The 14,950-nt window shown below is 46.1% G+C and overlaps 1 long non-coding RNA gene and 1 pseudogene across 1 annotated transcript; one reads left to right on the forward strand and one right to left on the reverse strand.

The window, feature by feature from the left end:
- Positions 1-3,925: 3,925 nt before the first annotated feature.
- On the forward strand, positions 3,926-5,277 carry LOC101834450 (annotated as a pseudogene).
- Positions 5,278-8,380: 3,103 nt separating this feature from the next.
- On the reverse strand, positions 8,381-14,243 carry LOC121142792. Its single transcript, XR_005879897.1, has 3 exons — positions 11,085-14,243; positions 10,532-10,569; positions 8,381-9,420 (listed from the first exon to the last, which is right to left on the reverse strand). It is a non-coding gene; the product is annotated as an uncharacterized LOC121142792 (long non-coding RNA).
- Positions 14,244-14,950: the final 707 nt, after the last annotated feature.

A 14,950-nucleotide genomic window follows, 5' to 3' on the forward strand; every position in this document is an offset into this window, starting at 1 on the left:
AAGAGGCAAGGACAGGAAGACCATGGGTTCAAGGTCACCTTGGATTATGCAGAGAAACCATGCTTTTTTAAAAAATCAATTAAAAATTAACTTTCTCAACAAAGAAATGGTTTTCGTTGTGACACATTGATACATACACATCATTACTTTTTCTTACTCATTTTCTTCGGCACTCACTCATCCCCCCACATTTGCTGCTGTACCCCTAAGTAACCCACCCTTCTGCTTTCATGCCATGTGTATCTTTCTACCCTCTGTTGCTCCCCTTCTCTTCCCTGCAGAACCCCATACCCTCTTGTACTTCCCTTTCTACTTTCATTTTCCTCGTGTGTGTATGTATTTATTTATTTGTGAGTGTGTTTATTTATTTCTCATCAGTTATTTGGAATTGTCAGATTCCCTCAATAGAACCAGAGGAGACTCAAGATTGTTGACTTGGATAAGTAGGGGCAGACAGAACCTGGTCCTTTCACTGAGTTCAAGACTTTCAAAACTTTCCATTGTCTCTAGAATTTCTCCAAGCTTTTAATGCAGGCATGAGGCTCTACCTCTAAAGAGCTGCTTCCTCCCACCTTGGAAATTTCTGCTTGTTTTGTTTTGTTTTTTATGTCTCACAAAATTCCATGACCACACAGTAGATTAACTGCTTGAAATCTATAAAATGTTAGGCAAGCCCCTCTTAGTTTCCTCACCTGAAAGCAAGATAAAAACGCATCCATACATATGTCTCAGAACTAAGAGGTCAAGTAGACCCGGTATGACAAATAAGCTAACGCACACTCATTTAGGAACAGCAAGAACTGATCAGGAAAGAGTTCTCTGTCTTAGCTGGACTTACCTTGCATGGATGCATGTTACTGTTCCTGATTTTAAGAACCTAGGATAAGGAAGTAGAGGTATTGTAGGTCATTGAAGGGGATCTTGGGACCCCAGATCCTTCCTCTCTGCCTCTGAGTCCTGAACTCCGCCAGGAGACAGTTTTTCTCCACCACACACTGCAGGCTATGAGCCCAAAACTTGTGGAGCCAAGCAACTCCTAAACTAAAGCCTCTGAAAATATGATCCAAAATAAATGGGCTTTTGTTTGTTGTTTGTTTGTTTGTTTTTGCCTTTTAAGATGATTTATTTTTCTTAGATACTTTGTCACAGTAGTGGATAGCAGTCCCCTGCCCAAAGGTTGGGCCTTGTATATTCAATGCATACAACTTTCTAAAATCAAGAGAAGAAAAAGAAAAAGCTAAAGTGCTTGTGGTATTTGTCTGTAAAAAACAAAAAGAAAGTTCTTGATCTACAGGGGATGTAGGAAGGTGTGCACTCTAGGAAAGATTATTTTTAGTTCGTTCCAGCCTGGAGACAAATTTTGAACAAGGAATGGAAGATGGTAGTATGGAAGGAAAATGGTTCACAGTATTCCCTTTCTAAGAAAGAAAGACCCAAGTGGGGATGGGCAAAAACAACATGAGGAGCAGGGAGTCCTACGCTTTTGTCTTTCCTGTGTCCCCAGTTGTCCCTGAAGCCAGAACTACACTGTCAGCCTTTGGTTTGGTTACAGAAAGTAACAATTCCCTTGGAGTCTCAACTGGTTATGACAGTTCTGCTGCTTGTGTGTGATTGTGACTACTATAACCATTGTCCTTTTTCTCAAGAACAACCCAACTCACTGGAATAAAAGACATCATATGTAAAGCAATTAAAAAGGCATGCAGGTATGTATGCCAGTTCTGTTGCTTGGTCTACTTGTGGGACTCCTAGCAGTGGGATCAGGGCCCACCCCTAATGCTTGAGATGGCTTTTGGGAACCTATTCCCCATACTGGGTTGCCTCACCCAGCCTTAATGCAAAGGGAAGAGTTTAGTCCTACCTCAATTTGCTAGCCATGCTTTGTTGGTACCCATGGGAGGCCTTCTCACTTCTGAAAAGCAACAGAAGAGGAGTGAGTGGGGGAGGGGAGACAGAAATGGGAGGAGTGGAGGGAGGGGAAACTAAGGTTGAGATATAAAATAAATGAAAAAATTTAATTAATAAAAAAGAAAGAAAGACATGTAGTATTACACTAGAGTAAGAAGTGTGAAACTCAGTAGTGAGGCATCTACCTAGCATTCACAAAGTCCTGGGTTCAATTCTCAGCACTCCCTTCACCAAAAATATTAAATGAATTCATTTGTGCATTTATTTTTCCCTTCTTTATTCCTTGCTTCCTTTTTTCTTCCTTCATATTTCATTCCTTTTATTTTGGGGGTTTTGTGGGTTGTTTTTGATACAAGATCTCATGTAACCCAGACTGGTATCAAACCCCTGATCCTCCTGCCTCTGCCTCCCAAAAAAAAATGTATACCACCATGCCTGGTTATTCCTCCTTTTTTTAAATTTCTGGTCACTTAACTGACTTAAACCATATTAATACTTACAGAATTTGAAAACAAAGAAAAATCAATCTTCCCTTAAAATTATTGTTCCCTTGGGATAGTTTAGGAAACATTCATTTTCTAGAACACCCTGTTCAGCTATGGAACACTTTTCAGAATACTCTAAGATCCTTGTGTCTGTCACCTGTCACCCTAAGTGCTGCAGGGACTCTGTCCCAGAGCATTCTGGCCTAGAGACGCTGACTTTCCTTCTAAAGGTCTCCCCTGAAGAGCATTCCACAGCCCCCTTCTTCCCATTCCGGTGTTAAGCACATCCTTCCCCGCCCACCCGTACTCCCTTCCGGAGCACCTGTTGCTACAACAAAGAGAAGCTTGGGGTTGAAGTTTCTGGGTTTGTCCAGGTGATAAACGGGGTCCATTCAGAGGAGATAATGCCATGTGTTGGATTAGCTCTTTTCAATCATCGGGAAAGCTCTGGGTGGGGAGAGGCATTCAGAGAGCTCCATGGATATAAAAAGGTGATTATATTTAAATGGGAGACCTGTCAACAGGCAAAGCCCTCTGCCAGCTGACACACAAGCAACTTCAATGGCTCCAGCACAGCGGCAGGGTGGGATTTGTGCCTGTGGACTCAGTCAGACAGCTGCCTCTATCCTACGGGGACGGGCCTTTCTCTTTGCCTTGGGCACAAGGACTCTCTCTCAAGAGTTTTGTCAGCAGTGCCAAAGCAAGAGCACACCTAGCTGATGTCCTCTTAGAAACCAGGTCTGCAGGAATTTATCACAGGCCCGGAGATTGGAGAGCTGTGGACACAGCCTGTGTGATGCCTCAGGACTGGAGTTCACTGAGAGTTCTGTTATTCTGGTGCAATGGACAGGAACCACATATGGTAAAGGAGCAGGGCCAGAAGTAGCCACCAATAGTGCATGGCTGCATCCTAATAACACTTCAAATTTATAGACATGAAGATTTGAATCTCATATGATTCCCATGTGTTGTGAAATATTATTCTTTTTGCCAATGGTTTAAAATGTAAAAGATCAGGGCTGGAGGGCTGACTCCATCTAATGTGCTTAGGGATCCCAAGAGTGTATTTCTTTCTCCTACATCTGGAGTCTTTCCCGTGTCTTCCTGTCTTCATTGATCTGCCAAGCTAAGATGTTTTCCCTTCCACTGTGCTGGAGTTAAAGGTGTGCACCACCACTGCCCAACTTGACTCTGATCTGTTGAGTAGAAAGGTCACTCCACCCCTCCTCACTAGCTAGGCAGTCCCCATCTTTCCAGCTCTCAATGGATGGAAGTCCCAGAGAGCCTCCTTTTCCAGTGTCCCCTTCTCTCTCTTCAACAGACGCCCATCAGTTCTTCCTTCAAATGGTAGGATTTTATGCTAAGCAAAAGAAGTAACCTTGTTTATATGTGAAATAAATACTTGTTGTTATTCTGGCTTGAAAGCTATCCACGTAAAATATGTTGAGGAACTACCATCCTGCCATGGCCCAGTATCCATGTGTGGTCCTCCTAAGGGAACTGTGCATGCCTTGTGCTCATCATCTGGGATGATGGTAGTATTCCTGGAACTAGCCACAGAGATGGAGCAAGCAAACACACTGAGTGAGGGACTGGGGAAATCAGTGACAGTCATGATGGAACTAAACTCCACCCAGTAATTCCAGCAGGAAGCACTCAAACTTTGTGAAGAGTCTAGAGAAAGGTGCCTAGAGAAAGGTGCCTTGAGGTTGGCTGAGAAAACACAAATTTCCATGTCACTTTGGCCTTCAGATCCTGGAACATGTTGCCAGGTTTCAGTGGAACAGTATGTCTCCATGGGAGGTGTCTCTGAAGGCCAGCGCCATGGAGCTGATTACAAGTGGAACGCTGAGCATTTTGGAAAAGAAGAATCACATTGAAGACATTCTGTGTCAAACTATGGTAGGGAAGATCAAACGAGAGTGGCCACAGCACTGGCCTAACATGCTGACGGAGTGGGATACTCTCCAGGCAAAGGAAAACAGGCAGAATTGACATGTTCATCCTTTTGCACCTGGTGGGGGTTGTAGTGACCTTTCAGACACTCCTTTCTCTAAGGAGACGGGATATTCAGAAAACATTATCCCAGAACATGGAAAGAATCTTCAGTTCTCTACTCAGCACACATCAGGGAAATGTAACCAAGTACCAGCAAACAAAGACGGGTGCCTCTCAGGAGTGAAAGACTCAAACAAATTCTTCCTTAAGCAAATTCCTCCACAAGCCAAAATATTGAATACCTACGCTGGCTACATCAGCTGGGTATCTGAATCCCAGTTGTTAAAAACTGTAAATTTCTAGATAATGTGGCTGCTTCTAAATGAACAAGAGTTACAGCTGGGCAACAAAAAAAAGGCAAGTTGCATGGCCAGAAGTCCTGATGATCACATGTAGAGATGTTGCTAAGCATTACTTTCTCTCTGCTGCAGAGACTGCTGTTGGTATGGGATCCTTAATAGAAAAACACTACCTTTCCCTGAGGAGACCTCATCAGGCGCTATGTGTGCTGGGCAATCTGTGTGCCTGACTGGGCTTAGATTCTAATCCAGACACTAGCAAACTTTGGAAAGTACCTGGAATTTTTTCTCACTTTTGCAACCCACCCAAGTCATATTCTATGTTTTTTAACCCAGATGACCTTGGGGCCCACTTCAGAAATCTGCTGATCCATTGCTATTAGCAATAATACCAAAATATCTTTGTACTTCTGGGACCAACTCGGTCAAGATGGACTGCCCTAGCTATAAATATTCTCAGTTTGAGTTCCATAGTGACGAAGGACTTAAATTCTTTCTTTGATTCCTCTCAAGTCCAGAAAGGAGAAGTAATAAAGTAGATATGTCCTTTGGATCCCAAGACTAGCTTCCAGATTGCTGCAGAGTAGCTTCTACTGATACTGAACCAGTGAATCCCAGTTTACAGCTGGATCCATCTTCATTTGTGTAATGGGAGGCTATGAATTTTTGCAGGGGAAAGTATGGTCAACCTGATGTTTCAGGCACTAGAGAAAGGAGGGGTCTGGTTAATGATGGTCTAGAGCCACTGAGCTCTGTAGTCATGCTGCTCTCTACCCGGGACTACACAATCATTCCATATGACTCCATCCTGTTGCTGGCACATGAGTGTGGAAAGCCTGCCTTCTTCCCCTGATGCTGATAACCCTCCTTCTACCCTCCTTTATTCTCACCTCAGACATCCTCAGGGAAGGTTTCCTCCCTTCTCTGACTATAAAATCAAGGGTCTGTTACAAGATACACAGTCCCATGTTCCTCCCGAGAACCTACCACAGCAGCTTCTACACGGCATGTTTGACAAGTCTGCTCTTCCACTGGTCACCTCTAGGAGATCCAAATAGGTCTGGTTTTGCACATCACTGTATTCCCATCCCTATCCTTGAGTCTTTTTGGGGGGTGGGGAAATTCAAGACAGGGTTTCTTTGTGTAGTTTTGCAGACCAGGCTAGCCTCGAACTCACAGAGATCCGCCTGCCTCTGTCTCCCATCAAGCGCTGGGATTAAAGGCAAGCACCACCACCTCCTGGCTCTATCCTGGAGTCTTGACACCCAGCAAATTCTAGCAAACACTTGCTCGTTTGCAGCCTCTGGCTTTTCCCATGCCCTTCTTTGCAGCAGACTGCATTTTGCAAAGATGCTCCCAGTGTCTCTGACCCCACCGTTCCTCCACTGAGGCATGAACTCAATGATTCTCTAACCTTCCACTCAGACAAGACCTTGTAATTGCTTTGATGAAAGGGTCTGCAGATAAGCTGCTGCCAGACTCCTAGAAGTCTCTGAGGAAATGCTTTCTAGTCCCCTGTCAGGCCTTGAGTGGCTCACCCTTAGAGCCCATCCACCATGCTGTGAGGAACCACAGTGCCTGGAAAACTCCAGTGCGGGGTGGTGGGGAGTCTGATAGACCCAGGCAAAGACTCAGCTAGCTGCCTGCCGGAGCTGCATGTTAACACAGAAGAAGACAGCTCCAGAGGAGGAGTCCAAACACAGCCACTGAGATCCTAGGGGATGGGGGGAGGGGCACAGAGACAAGCCACTGCAGGCACACCCTAGCAAGTCCCTGACACACGGAACTTGTGATCTCGACAAATAGTGGTTTTGTAGCTCTGAATTTGCAGGCCATTTGTGACAATGCTAGAAACTTCAGACATTCCTTTAGCCCCATCTTTGAGCTTCACTCTGCTTGTGGGGCAAACTCTTGAAGTGCCTGCTGTGGCCTTCAGGGTATCAGCCTCTTTATCACTGTTCATCACTGTGGAGAGGACACATCTCCAGCCTGACTGCTCCCAATGGCCTCACCTGCATTTCCCATGATTCCTCTGCTCAATTGGCCCTTGGGGATGCCCCGGAGCAGAGTGACCTCACTGGCAGTCTCACCAATTCTCTCTGTCACTCAGCTTCTAGGAGGCTCCTCAGTGGACTTTCCCACCCACCTCAGACGCAGGGCTGTTCTCGGAAGCTCTGTCACTTTCTAAACAGAGATTGGAACATTTGCCCTTAAAATTACCCTTGATGGCCTGCAGAATCTGCAATTCAAGCAGATGTTAAAGCAAGTCCATTTAGTGACAGTCTTAACCAACTGTCTTCTCAGCAAAGTGTAAGCTTGTGTGTCTCATACAGTGGCAACTGTTCCTATCCCATTTCACAGGTGAGGAAACTGAAGTTTAAAAAGACAAAGTCAGTTGCCAACAATTGTACACTGGTTGTTTGTCTGAACTAAAATGTAAATCCAAATCCTCCAAGCCAGCTCTCAAGCCAGCTAGTGATTAAGCATGTACTGCTCACATTATATTTTCAAGTCTCACATTTTCATCTTATAAAGCAGCCTTTCTTGCAAGAACTAATAGACATTCATAATAGTTAAAATTGACAAAAGGCAGCAAAAATATGCTATAAAAATTCAATATAAATAAGGCCAGTGAGATGAACCACTGGATGAAGGGAACTTGCTCACTGTCAAGCCTGACAACCTGGGCTCTATTCAGACACAGTGGAAGGAGCCAACTAACTCCTGGGAGTTGTCCTTTGACATGCTTGTCACAGTAACATAGTAAGAGCAAAGTGAGCAGGGCTTGAGAGAGAGAGAGAGAGAGAGAGAGAGAGAGAGAGAGAGAGAGAGAGAGAGAGAGAGAGAGAATGCACACCTAGCCAGCCAGAGAGGAGTGAGAACAGAGGAGGTTCTGAATACATTGAACAAAACTAGGGCCAAGAAGAAATAGGGAAAAGAGCTACTCCGGGTGAGGGGGTGAGGGAAGGGTGTAAAACTTTGCCTCTACCTCTTACCCAATGATTTCATAATCTCCCCCATGCTCGCTCTACTTTTGGCCAACCCACCGTTTTAAAAATGAACCCCACCCAAAAGAAAACAAACATGTTATTATTTATTCATGCAGGAAGGCCCACTGGACACAATAGACACCAGCCTCCACCTAATTAAATGAAAGGAGGTAGAGGTAATTCAAACCCTCTTGGAGAAAATATAATCTACCACCAAAACAAATTCCCACCGTTCAGCAGGTGGGGAACAGAGACCAGCATCCCAGCAGGTTCCCAAGCAGAGAGGGCTGGGGGAGGGGGAGGCAGGCAGTGAGACAAGAGGAGGCCAGTGTCTCATCTCTCCTCAGCTTCCCACAGTGTGCAGCTCCCCTGAGCCCTATACTCCTCTGAGCCCATTCACAGACTTGTTAAGGGTGTTCCCTGTCCAAGATGAATTGTTTCACTAATTCACCCATAGAGAGTGGATCGGTTCAGATTCCAGGCCAGGGCAACCAGGTACCCAGCTAAAACCTGGGTTTGGTGATGCATCGTTCTGTTCTAAGACAAGGAAAGACTATAGGGATGCTCCAAAGCTAAGCCATGGGCAGAGTCAACCCCTCCACTGACTTTCTCTGAACTTAGGGACCCCAAGAGTCGGTGATCAGTGTGAGTGTCCTAGTTTGGTGTCTTTTATTGTGATAAAACACTGACCAAAGGCAACTTGGAGAAGAAGAGGTTTATTTGGCTTTCAGGTTACAGTTCATCTTAAAGGGAAGCCAAGGCAGGAATTCAAGGAAGGGACTGAAACAGAGGATGTGGAGGAGTGCTGCTCACTGACTTGCTCCTCATGGCTTGCTCAGCTTGTTTTCTTACACTACCCAGGACCACATGCCCAGGGATGGCATGACCACCTCCTATGTCAATCATTAGTCAAGAAAATATCCTACAGACTTACCTACAAGCAATCTGATGGAGACGGTTTCTCAGTCAAGGGTCCTTTTCCCAACTTAACTCTAGCTTGTGTCAAGTTGACAAAAACTGCCCAGGACAGTGACCTGAGGATGCTGTCTGAGCATAGGAGACAAATAAAATAGCAGATAAATGAGAGGGGGGGAGATGATAGATAGATAGATAGATAGATAGATAGATAGATAGATAGACAGATAGATGATAGATAGTTGGATAGATAGATAGATAGATAGATAGATAGATAGATAGATGAAACAGCTAACTATAATTTCTTACATCTCCAACTATGAGGAGCTAGACTATCATTCTTCACATCCCCTTCCTCTAACTATGAGGAATTAGACATACCCATATTTAAGTCCTAACAAACTAAATGCTAAAGAACATGCCAGTGTGGCCAGTTGATTAATCTCATTTTACCTTTGGCTATTAATCCCTAAAACTGGAGGAATAACCCGAAACATGACCACCCATGTAAAGCTGCTGATTCCATGGATAGAATTGGTCCTTTCCCCTACAGAAGGACTTTACTAATCACCCGACTTGTCTCCCTTCCTTCTTCTATAACCCAGTGTAACAGTGGTTGATGGATGGAAACGAGGCAGGCCTCCACCTGTTCCAACAGTCGCCGGTGCCAGCTGTCTGAAACGGGCCACTCATGAGTAATTCTTCCGGGTTCTGATGGCTTTGGGATCTGTGTGCAGCAGTGGCTGTCAGTCTTCCTCCCTCAGATCCACCCAGGACCAGTGTCCCAGTCATCAGCAGCCTAGGTCTCCATTGTGGGAGGCTGGCCTGCAGGAAGCCGTTGTCTCGTATCAAGAGAAAAACCACAGTGCAACCTTCACTCTGTCCTTTGCAGGATCAGAGAACAACCACAGAGGGTGCTTTGGCGCCACCATTATCGAGAGCTCTTCCCTCACGGAGCCCCCTCACAGGCCTGGCCTCCAGCCTTAGTTTGCAGCTGTTGCATCACCTCTGGGTCCCTTCTCTGGACCCTTTCCCAGTCCACCACACAGCATCTTTGCTCCTGTTCCATGAGGGTGACTGCACTCAGCTGCTCTGTCCAACACAGACAGGGAAAACAGGGGTGATGGCCCCTGGAGCCCTCCCTGCAGGCTATTTTTAGACTCCCCTATCCTCCCCTCTGCACTCACTCCTGTGTCTGCAGTGCCATCTAGAACTCTCCATAACTCTAAAGGCGGCATCACCTCTGTTGTTTCCCAAAAGCGTTTGGGCAAGAACTGAAGCTACCCCCCAGACAAAGCGGGCACCCCAGAGCTGAGAGCTGAAGGCTAGGTACAAGGTGCCTATGGCTGTCTGCAGGCTCTTCCTCACTTTGTGTATCTTATGAGGGAGCGGTAAAGTTAAACTGCTCCTATTTCTCTAAATAAGATTTTCCTCCTCAAATATTCCAAAGTACTTGACTGATGGCTTTGCAGGTTATCCAGAAGCATACAAGGACCCTGAGATAGAGGCAATTCTGGTGCCACCAGACTTAATGACCATCTCCCCCTCCATTCATTCTCCACCCCATTGTCTTTGAGCTCTGAGGACTGAGAACTCCTGAGATGAAGCCTTAGTACCAAGCATAACTCGGTAGCTTTGAGAGGTAGAGTTGAGTATCTGTCTGTGACATTCTCCTTACCTGCCACACCTTTGCCCTGTCCATGTCTACTACGGGTCTCTATACCAAAGGCTCCCATGGTGAGGAGTCCTAATCCCCAGACCCATACAGCCCTCTGAGGCTTCTCAAGAATTCTTCTGAGAGTCCCCTAACCTATGGAGCAACCAGGCCTTGCCATGGAAAAATATAGCTGCCTCTTGAGCATTTATGAAGTCTGAGGCACAATAGCAGGGAGCCAAGATGGGCACTGGAAGGTTGTGCTGGCTTCTGGAGACTCACCTCTGTGCACACATGAGGCATACTCAAGAGTTCAAAACCTGTGGAGAAAAAATAGAGACAGGACTAGGTAGAGTCTGCAAAGACAACATCAGTGAGGAGAGACAAAGTGCTACACTCTATGGCCACTTTCCCCAGTCAGGCGTATTCCAGACAGAATGACCACACAGATGTGCTCACTGCCTCCCCACCCGTCAAACCATTTGTAAAGAGGGAAAGGTTAGGACAGGCAAAGACAGAGGAAGTGACTCTAGTGTGTGGAATGAGGCCTAAGCCCAGAGCAATCCAGGTGCAGAGAGATGTATCTGAAATTGTCTCAACTAGGAGAAACAGCACTCTGCCATAGTGCCTTCCATCGCTAGGACAAGCACTGGGGGTACAAAGCATGGCCTCATTGAAGCTCCCGCCATGGGGTGTGAGTTCCAGAGCCAGTGTCTCAAGATGTCTCATGAGAACAGGTGAGCTGTGGATTCCCTCCACTGGTGAGTGCATCTGCCTCTGGCTAGCTCAATAACCTGCTTTAACTCCCAGGAAAGGCATGAGCGACAACACCCACCTCAGGCTCAGGCTTCAGCAATCTAACGCCCCCATTCCAGCTCAGCTTTGAATCCATGTTGGTTAATGTGACTCCATTTTCAGGTGCACTCTCCAGCTGCCGGCTGTAAGAAAACACCTGACACAGAGAAGCTACCTCTTGAAACTGCCACTCGGCAACAAAGGAAAACAAAACACAAAAAAAGTATGGGGGAAAATATACAAACGACATTTGTGACGCAGCAGCTGTATTTCTACTTCCGGAGCTAATAATAAGCAGGCTGATTAATAATTATTGTTAAATTAATTAGTTAGTTAAGTAGAAGACAATAAGCTGTACCTGTGCTGGGCAGAAACGACTAAGGAGAAGGTGCTTCCTCTTGCTAACTGCACTGAATGAGAAAAGTAGCCATGACCACTGACTCTGCAGGAACCTGAGGAAACTGGCCAGTTACCTCAGAGCCGTTCCTCTTCCTCTGAAGCCACTGGATAATTGGAGGGATGAAACAGAACCAAGACACAAAAGAAACCCTATTTCTGCATGTCCGAATTATGTGAGTTTCTTGACCTAAAGGGAGTTATGAGTGGAAAAAGTCGAAGGAGTCCTGCTCTAAAGTGTAAGTTTTAATTAAATAAAATTGTATCTGTTGTAACTCTTAACTCTTGTCTCTGTCTTTGTGCATTTTACCTGGCTGTCACATCAGCCTAGCCATAGAGGTTCATCCTTAGATGTCAAAAGGCAGAGGAGAAAACAAGCCGAAAGCAAGCCATCAAACTAAAAGGGACAGGACACTTTTGTGTTCAGGAAGCATCACTGAGTAACAAGGACAACGGTCTCGAGTGAGCTAGACCTGGGCTCAAATCCCAACTCAGCCATCAACTTTCCTGACCCTGAATATAGTTAATTAACCAATCCACTGGCGTTATGTTTGAAATGGTAATATATTTTGGGGAAAGTCAATAACAAATTTAGAAGGTTAGTGGAAACAAACCAGTTTTTAGTATGCAGTTCTACCAAAAAGGGATGCACACATAGAGAAAAGCCAAACGCAAGACAAACCCGGTCTATTAGAAGACAATGGCGATTTTTGTTTTTATTTTTGAGATGGGGGTCTCACCGCATGCATTCCTTCTGGCTGTCCTGAAACTTAGGCAGCCTAGGTTAGTCTTGAAATTGCATACATCCATTTGTCTCTTGCCTTCCAAGTGCTGAGATAAAAGGTATGTGCCACAATGACACAGGTTTTGTTGTCATTGTTGTTGTTTTTTCCTATTTTTTTTTTAAATTCTCAAGTCGCTTTCCCATCTTGGGCTCAGTTAAATAACAGACACCCTGAAACTTTCTACTTCTCAATGTCTGAGATAAGCAGGCGCCAGCAGTCAGCTGGGCCCCTCCTGTTACTCTGATAAACAGTAATCACACCTCATATTGAAAATGGGCCACAGCTATCCTTATCTTACAGTATAGTACATACAGGTTTGGTAAGGGTGAAGAAGACTGTGTATATAGTAGTTTCAAAGACGAAGTAGCCGTTGTTATGATTGTTTTCTTCTTGAATTAAATAAATGCTATAGGGTAAGCACGAGGTATCTCATGCTTCAGTGAATGCTAAGGTGTATGCATGTGTGTTTGTGTGTGTTACTGGGGGGTTGAAAGTAGGGTCTCCTGCGTGCTGGGTAAATGTTCTACCACTCAGTGGTCTATCTCTCCAGACCAAAGCTTCTGATTTTATAGCTTTGGGATATAGAACACTATCCTTAAAAAGACTCAGATCACAAATGTTCCACAATATGAATCTCATATAATAAAGTAACAATTGGTAGCTCAGTAGAGAGGGATAAAACAGAGATGAACTGCCATTTCACCCAGCCTTCCATCTTCAAAAAAACAGAAGAGAGAAGCTGCTTGGCTGAGTCACCAGAGGGCTGATTAAGCGGCCCCTGTGCCCCGTGTCTGTTGCTAAGATAGAGTGATTAGAATAGGTGTTAGTACCAATACACCCACGTGTCCGAACATTTCTTTCTCTGCATGGATTACAAATCTAGCCAAATATGGAAAATCACAAGCACTTTGTCTTTTGACTCTGGACTGACATTCAGCAAAACAACCAGGTGAAATATTGCTGCTCGGCTCCGACCCTCCACTCCCTTTCCATGCATTAAGTCAGAAGACATTTATTAACAAGCATCTACACTTGCCTGTGCCCTGGGTTCTGTGCACAGGGGATGCAAGGCACCCTGACCCCTGACACCAGACAAGCTCAGGCAGAGGCAGCAGGAGGGAGGATGCAGAAGCAGCAGTTAGGGAGAGGGGAGCAGGCAGAGCAGAAGCACAACACAGAGCAGCAACCTGTAGACCAACTCCCAGAAGAGAAGCCTGAGGCAGCCTAGCAGGCTGTGCTAGGTTGGAGCAAGCTAGCAAATTCGTGACAGCTGTTTCCTCCCTGATTTAAACACAGCTTTGCCTTCTAGACCAAAACTGTTCTAAACTTGATGGAGCCAGACTCCCTGGGGGAAAAAAATCCATCAAATCCTATAACTGCTTCATTGATTCATAGATACTGACTGGGGCCCAGGATGGCTAAATGTTTGAAACCATTAGCTTTCATTACAATGACTTAAACCTCTCCACCCCTCACCAGGAGAGCCCCGCCCTATCCTGCACACAGACAACCCTCATGGTGGAACTTTTTTTTCTTTTATTCTTTTCTGAGAGCTCCCAACACCACATATAAGGAGGAACCATCCAGAGGTTTTCTTGTGGGTATGGTTTGCCAGGAGACTGTTGCAACCCCAAGTTCTGCCCAGTCTGTGAGCATAACTTGGGAACTAAAAACTCGATTCTGGAAAGATCAAAGTGCATTATAGTAACAAACCCAGGAGGTGTGGGCATTCATCCTCCTTCTCCTCGGGCCCTTGCCGTGTTTTTCTTTTCACCCGCACACTTTCTAGAATAACACGCCATCATTTCACAGATGGGGGTAGAGGTACCAGATACAACTCATGGACACTGTCCCCAACCTCTTCAATCCCAATGTTCCCTATCGAAGTCCGGCAGTTAAGAAACCAGAACCCAGAAATCCATGGAGGCCCCTAACCCTGACCCCAGGAAGAGGGGTGTCTGAAGTCCAGTGGCTGCCTGCTCTCCTCCCCTCCCAGCCTCACTCCTACACTCCTGCGGAACTAAAACAGAGCTTTAGAACCTCCATGAAAGGAAAGGGCTGAGTTGGGCCTTCTGTTTAAGCAGTCCCCCACCTGTTCCTCCGCTCTGACCCCTCCCACCCCGCCCCGCACGCCCACCCTGTCTGGGCCACCCCCGCCCCTTCTCTTTTCTTTCCTTTTCCCTTTTGTTGCTCATTTTTTTTAAAGGGCAGAGTTGACAGCTCTGGCCTGAGCAAAGCCAACCCCAGCCAGGCTTGATGCTGCTGACCTAATGTTCCACCCCTCCCCCAGCCCTGACCTAGCCTCCCACCCCAGGCTGCACGTGGTTGTGGGAGGGGAGAGAAGGAGGGGGAGGAGACAGCCGCACCCTTCAGTCACCCTTCTCTGGCTTCCAGGATTCAGAGTCTTGCAGGCCCTGGCTGCCTTCTGCCAGGCAGGGATCATGACTCCTGGGAAGGAGGATGGGGTGTGAGACAGTACAGGAGAGGACATCCCGCAGTCTCACAGAGATGTGCCCTCTGCTGAGGAAAGCCTCTTGTGGAGAGTCATCAACTTGATATTGCTGTGCTAAAAATAACGTCAGCAGGACTCAGGATGTAGCTGCGTGCTTGCGTCGCACTCCTGAGACCCTGGGTTTAACCCCCAGTACCTCATTAAAACCCTGCATGGTGGCACATGTCTGCAACCCCAGCACTAAGGAGATAGGGGCAGTGGGAGCAGAAGAAG

The sequence above is a fragment of the Mesocricetus auratus genome, unplaced genomic scaffold (assembly GCF_017639785.1).
Source record: "Mesocricetus auratus isolate SY011 unplaced genomic scaffold, BCM_Maur_2.0 Super-Scaffold_100010, whole genome shotgun sequence".
Lineage (NCBI taxonomy): Eukaryota > Metazoa > Chordata > Mammalia > Rodentia > Cricetidae > Mesocricetus > Mesocricetus auratus.